Source organism: Chenopodium quinoa, unplaced genomic scaffold (assembly GCF_001683475.1).
Source record: "Chenopodium quinoa cultivar QQ74 unplaced genomic scaffold, ASM168347v1, whole genome shotgun sequence".
Classification (NCBI taxonomy): Eukaryota; Viridiplantae; Streptophyta; class Magnoliopsida; order Caryophyllales; family Amaranthaceae; genus Chenopodium; species Chenopodium quinoa.
In genome coordinates, this window is record NW_018744369.1 from 18,541 (window position 1) to 24,374 (window position 5,834).

A 5,834-nucleotide genomic window follows, 5' to 3' on the forward strand; every position below is an offset into this window, starting at 1 on the left:
TTTTTTCCGTAATGTTTCTGTGTTTTTTTTGTAATCCCCCTTAATGAGGATTAAGGGAGGTATTTATAACCTTGGGAAACGTGCCCATCCTAGGTTTAGGTAAGCCTAGGGCCGATTGGGCTTCCCTCGGAAGTTGGGCCTGGGTGGCCGGTTTCTCCATTAGGCATGGAGTATGCCACATGTCTTGACATAACATGTCCAAGGTGGACGAATAAGCGCGTGCCACGTGGGAAGCCCTGGCTGTTCCAACTGGGGGACACTTGGCAGGACCTGATTGGTCCACGTGGCGCATTCCGATTGGTGGGAGCAAAATCCCCTAATCACCCTTCAAGCAGAAAAAAATTACTATATATACCTACTATTAAAAATTAACAAGCTCGGAAGCGCACACAATGCATACAAAAGTATAAATGTTGATATTAAGTTGAAGACCCCTATGGCCCTTCCTGCCTAAATAAAAGTCACAACATAATCTAATAATTTAATCTTATCATAGTTTAATCATAGTACAACTTTAAAAAAGTATCATACACTTCAAAACAAATCTAATAATTTAATCTTATCAATTAACATTAAGGTTTGAGGCAACATATACTCCAAACTCTCCATATAAATACTTTATAGTTGGTAATTATTTATGCAAAACATAATAAGTCAGTATATAATCCGAAGACACTAATGTCTTCGATAAGCAATGAGATAACCGGCTAACAATTCATTGACCTACCACCCAATATTCTATATGAGTAAAGAATTAAGATAAAATTAAGGGATAATTCAAAATTTTTCACTACAAGAATTAGCTCAAATACCGACGGAACTGAAAATTCGTCGGAAAAATCGATATTTCCGACGGAATGTTTTTTTTCGTCGGAAATATCCGACAGAATAATTGGACTTTCCGACGGAATTTTCCATCGAAAAAGGTCTTTTCCGACGGAAAATTATTCCGTCGGAAGTTTTCGACGGAAAAATCCGTCGGAACATATAGCTATAAAAAAGAAAAAAAAATTGTAAACTTCCTAACCCTACATCCCCCCTTTCTCTACCGCCCCTTTTCTTTTTCCCTCTCTTCTCTTTCCTCTCTCTCTCCTCCTTCTCCTTTTCGACGGAAAAATCCGTCGGAACATATAGCTATAAAAAAGAAAAAAAAATTGTAAACTTCCTAACCCTAAATCCCCCCTTTCTCTACCGCCCCTTTTCTTTTTCCCTCTCTTCTCTTTCCTCTCTCTCTCCTCCTTCTCCTTTCCTTTCTTCTGTTGTTCCGCGCGCGACCCCTCTCTACTCCATTCCTCTCTTTTCTTCTTCTTCTCTCCTCTTCATTTTCTTCCCCTTGTTCTTCTATCACCACCACCACCAACATCTCTGCCATCACCACTGACAACAACCAACATCACCGCCATCCCCGCCACCAACAACACCACAACAACAACAACACCACAACAAAGCCCACGAAGATTTTCCGACCATATTCCCGACCACATTCCCGGCGTTTATGGTTTTAAGGTCAAGTTCGACCATGGAAATGCTAGATCTAGCGTTTTCATGGTCGAATTTGGCCTTATATAACTAATTTTCAGACCAATTTCAAGACTTTGAAACGTTTTGGTAAGTTTTTGGGTCTGAATTTCAAATTATTTTGTTCTGTTTTTTTTTTCGGTTTTTAAGTTTACTAGATCTAAAATACATGGTTACGGTGGCTGTTGAAGTTCGGGTTTAGGGTGTTGGGATTTTAATTTTTTTTTTCTACTTTTTTTTTTGTTAATTTTTTCGGGTTTCTGCGATGGTTTTAGGTGGGTTTCGGCGGTGGTTTTAGGTGGGTGATGGCGGTGGTCTGTTTTCATTTTTTGTTTATTTTTTTCTTTTTTTTGTTCTGTTTTCATTTTTTTCGGGTTTTAAGTTTTCATTTTAATTTTTTTTGTTTGTTTTTTGTTAATTTTTTCGGGTTTGGTGGTAGATCTGGTGGTTGTGGGTGGGGTGGTAGATATGGTGGTTATGGGTGGGGTTGTAGATCTTGTGGTTGTGGGTTTTTTTTGGTGGTTGGAGGTGTCTGATGTTGGGTTTTTTGGTGGTTGGAGGTGGTGATACGCCGTGCCAGTGGTGGCGCGGCGTATTTTTTCTAAATTTCAGAAAAGCAATTTCCGACAGAAATTCCGTCGGAATTGAATCCGTCGAAGTTTTCCGACGGATTGTTGCAGTACCTAAAAAAAATTTTCTGTCGGAATAGTGTTTCCGACGGAATTTTCGTCGGAAAAGTTCATTTTTCCTACAAATGCTTTTCCGACAACTTCTTCCGACGGAATTCCGTCGGAAACCCTATTTCCGACGGATTTCAGGGTGTTTCCGACGGAATTTAGCCTATTTCTAGTAGTGTTTGGTAGTAATGCTTATGCTGTATAATTTCCCTTTTTTTTGTAGATTTTTAGCCCTTTTTATGTTATCCCACTTTTACAGTTTTGATTTTAATTGTTTTGTTTTTTTTTTTCTTTTCTAATCACACGTTTACAATCCTTAGCTGTAATGCTTATGCTTTATATTTTCTTTTGTTTTTATGTAATCCCACATTTACAATTCTTGGTAGTAATGCTTATGCTGTATATTTTCTTCTGTTTTTCAAATTTAGATAAAAATAAAGGATATTTTTATCAAATTTTTTGGTAGTTATGCTTATGTTGTAAAATTTGTTTTTGGGTAGATATTTTTTTACTTTATTTATTTAATCCCACGTTTACATTTTTTTTTTGTTTTCTAATCCCACGTTTACAATTATTGGCAGTTATTTTCTTCTGTTTTTCAGCTTTTAAAAAAAGTTTACATTTTTGTAGTAAATAAAGATTTTTTTAAAGGGTATTTTGGAAAGGGAAAATTCCCAACACCAAAAAAGGGTGTTCCCTTTAAAGAGTAACATAGATTTGATACTCTATTGAATAACTATAAGTTTATAATTATTAATTTGCCTTTTTTTAAAAAAAATCCCAACTATGTAGTATTTTATACTTATTAATTAGCCTATTAAAAAAAAAACTGATTAATACGCTATTGAATAACTATAAAACTGATACTCCAAAGTGAAACATACAAAAGATCATATAAACTCACTATAAATACATATGTAGGTTATAAATTTAATGCACTAAAACAAGTTAAATACAATGTAGTTATTGTTATTATTACAGTATAGTTCAAAGATGTTAATTTTAGTTTACGTTAAGTACAATTACATGACTTTCATCATCAAAGAAAAGCAATAATAATCCAATCCTTTAGTAACAAAAAAAAAAAAAGGTAAAAAAAATTTTACAAAAAAAAAAATATACCCACTAATCCAACCGTAGAAGTTATTTCATCCAAAATTAGGATATAAAACAAGGGAAGAAAACTACCCACTTAATCTCACCACTTATTAAACAAAAACAAATTCCCCCCCCCCCCTAACCCATACACTCCACTTTCAAAACCTTCAATTCAACCCTCTCATTTCTTTAATCATGGTGGTAATCAAAGAGATTTCTGATGACAGTGTAAGTTGTTCTGAATCGATAATTATGTACCATAATGAAGTTCATTTTTTTGTGAATATTGTGGTGTATTTCATATATATTTGATTTATTTATTTTTATGTGTTCATCATAAAATGAATTTTAGGCACTTAATTTACAACCAACACATACCTACAAGGATGACAATGATAAGCTTGCAAACGAACCGGTAGTGTTCATAGTCGTTGTATATTGATTCTCTTTTCAAAGTACAATTTAAATATGTCTTTTGTTGGTCCTTTTACTTATCAACTCTTTTTTAGTGTCAGGATGTTGATCGTAAGAGAAAACAAGTTTTAGAGAATGAGGAAGACGTTGGAACATCATCACAAGGAAAGCAGAAAAAGGTGTATTTTCGATTTAAATTTGTAGTCAGCAAGATAGTTATGCATCACTATTCATTTTACAAATATACTTGTTTTTAAATAAATGACATAAAACATTTGAATAAAATAGACCTTGTTTATCCTATACTACGTACTACATAATCGGATGTGATTTTGTAGAAATGCTTAACCGTTTACTCTACATTTTCTTTTATCACACAGTTAATTATATTAGTCTATTGATTTATCCCTCTAAATTTTGAATTACTTTAGGATAATGTCACACATCTTGGAAAAGAAGTGGAACATAATGCACTTCTCGAATGGAAAAGATCGGTATAAATCCCAATTTCTTGTACTATTTTTTTTGTTTATTTTACTTAAAAGAATAGTTATTCAATATTGTGTTTTATATACTAAATTAAATGTAGTTCAGTTAGTGTAGGTTATGTACTTTCGAAAAAACATAAAATACAATGTAGGTAATGTACTACAATTAATATGTCTTTAAAGTCAGTGGTTCTAGTCTTGTTGCCGACAATTTCATAGTATTATTGCAAAAACATTTCATTGTTAAAAAAATTTGTTAAATCAAAAAGGATAACTTCTAATTAAAATGTGTTACAATTTCAGACTTGGTACAGGATGGAATTTAAAAGGGAAGCCTTCGAAAAAGATCGAGGCGATTGAAGAATCTTACCCTCATAGTGACATTAATCAATTCTCTTGTGTTAAGTTTCTTTTAGCTATATCCGCAGACCCTAAATGGAGGCGACACTTGCCAAAGAGGTTGTACTTCCAGTTGTGTAATTTTCATAAGATTGAACCGCTCAATCCAGCAGACACGTGCTTATGGTAAAATCAAGACATCATTAATAACATTTGGAGTTTTATGTCCGAGAGAACCCTATCCAAAGTCATGCTCACTTGTAGGGAATGGGGTAGACTGATTCCATTTTTTGTGCATGACACGCCTTATATGGCTAATTGGGAATGAAGGCACTTTTCTAATCCTCAATTCAAATATGATAGGGGGATTAGGCGTCCATACGACAATTACCACCGGAGTTTATTTGGTGGTTACACAAGGTGTTGGTATTCGGGATGATTTACGCGCACTAATGTTACGTAGTCACGTCCTAGATAAAATAGTAGTTCCGATTTAGTGTTTGCATCTAATTATATTTTTGTCACACTATGTTGCATTTAAAGGAAATTTATATACAGTTTTTGATGTAGAGTAAATTGTTATTAGCTAAAGTTACTGTTTCTGATTAAAGTAGTTTCTTTTTTTCCTTTTTTTTGTTTTTTTTTTTTTTGTTTTGCTGTGTTTATATTCTCGTGGTTAATATTGGTAATATATATAGGTGAGTAGGTGTGACTATGTTTTTTAATTATTAAGCGTAGTGTGTTTGTTAGTGGAATAAAATGAATTTCATCAAAGGGACTATCTTGTACTGTGAGTAATAATCTAACTGCCATAATTGGAAAACAAACTTCCCATCAATTCACAACTATCAAACATTTTAGATCTTCACACACAGCTTTGACCAAAGCTGTTTTTTTTTTAAAAAAAAAAAAAAATAACAAGTTTCAACACTAAAAAATCATAATTAAAATAAGGCCCTCAGTTTTTCTTTTTTTTCACCACTAACTCAAAACTAACTGACCACTAACCATATCTAATTAAAAATTATTGCTTTTAAAAAATCAACATTAATTCAATTAACTGTTTCAAGAGTAAGAGTTAAAAACTATCCATTGTAAAATATTTAATCTGTACTAAAACAGCTAAAAAGAGTGACCTTTAGGATCATCCATCTAAAGCTTAGTTGAATAATTTTTACAAAATGAGAATGTCAATAGAGATGACAAAGTGACCTAAATACTTAACAACAAACTCCCTAAAGCACAATGCCATGTAAAAGAATGTGACATAAGTCACATAACACCACTAGTCACCTACATA

General features: G+C 33.1%; 1 long non-coding RNA gene across 1 annotated transcript; it reads left to right on the plus strand.

Moving 5' to 3' along the window:
• The first annotated feature begins 1,086 nt into the window (after positions 1-1,086).
• LOC110696824 lies at positions 1,087-5,432 on the plus strand. The gene is made up of 2 exons (XR_002506398.1): positions 1,087-1,608; positions 4,898-5,432. It is a non-coding gene; the product is annotated as an uncharacterized LOC110696824 (long non-coding RNA).
• The last annotated feature ends 402 nt before the right edge of the window (positions 5,433-5,834 follow it).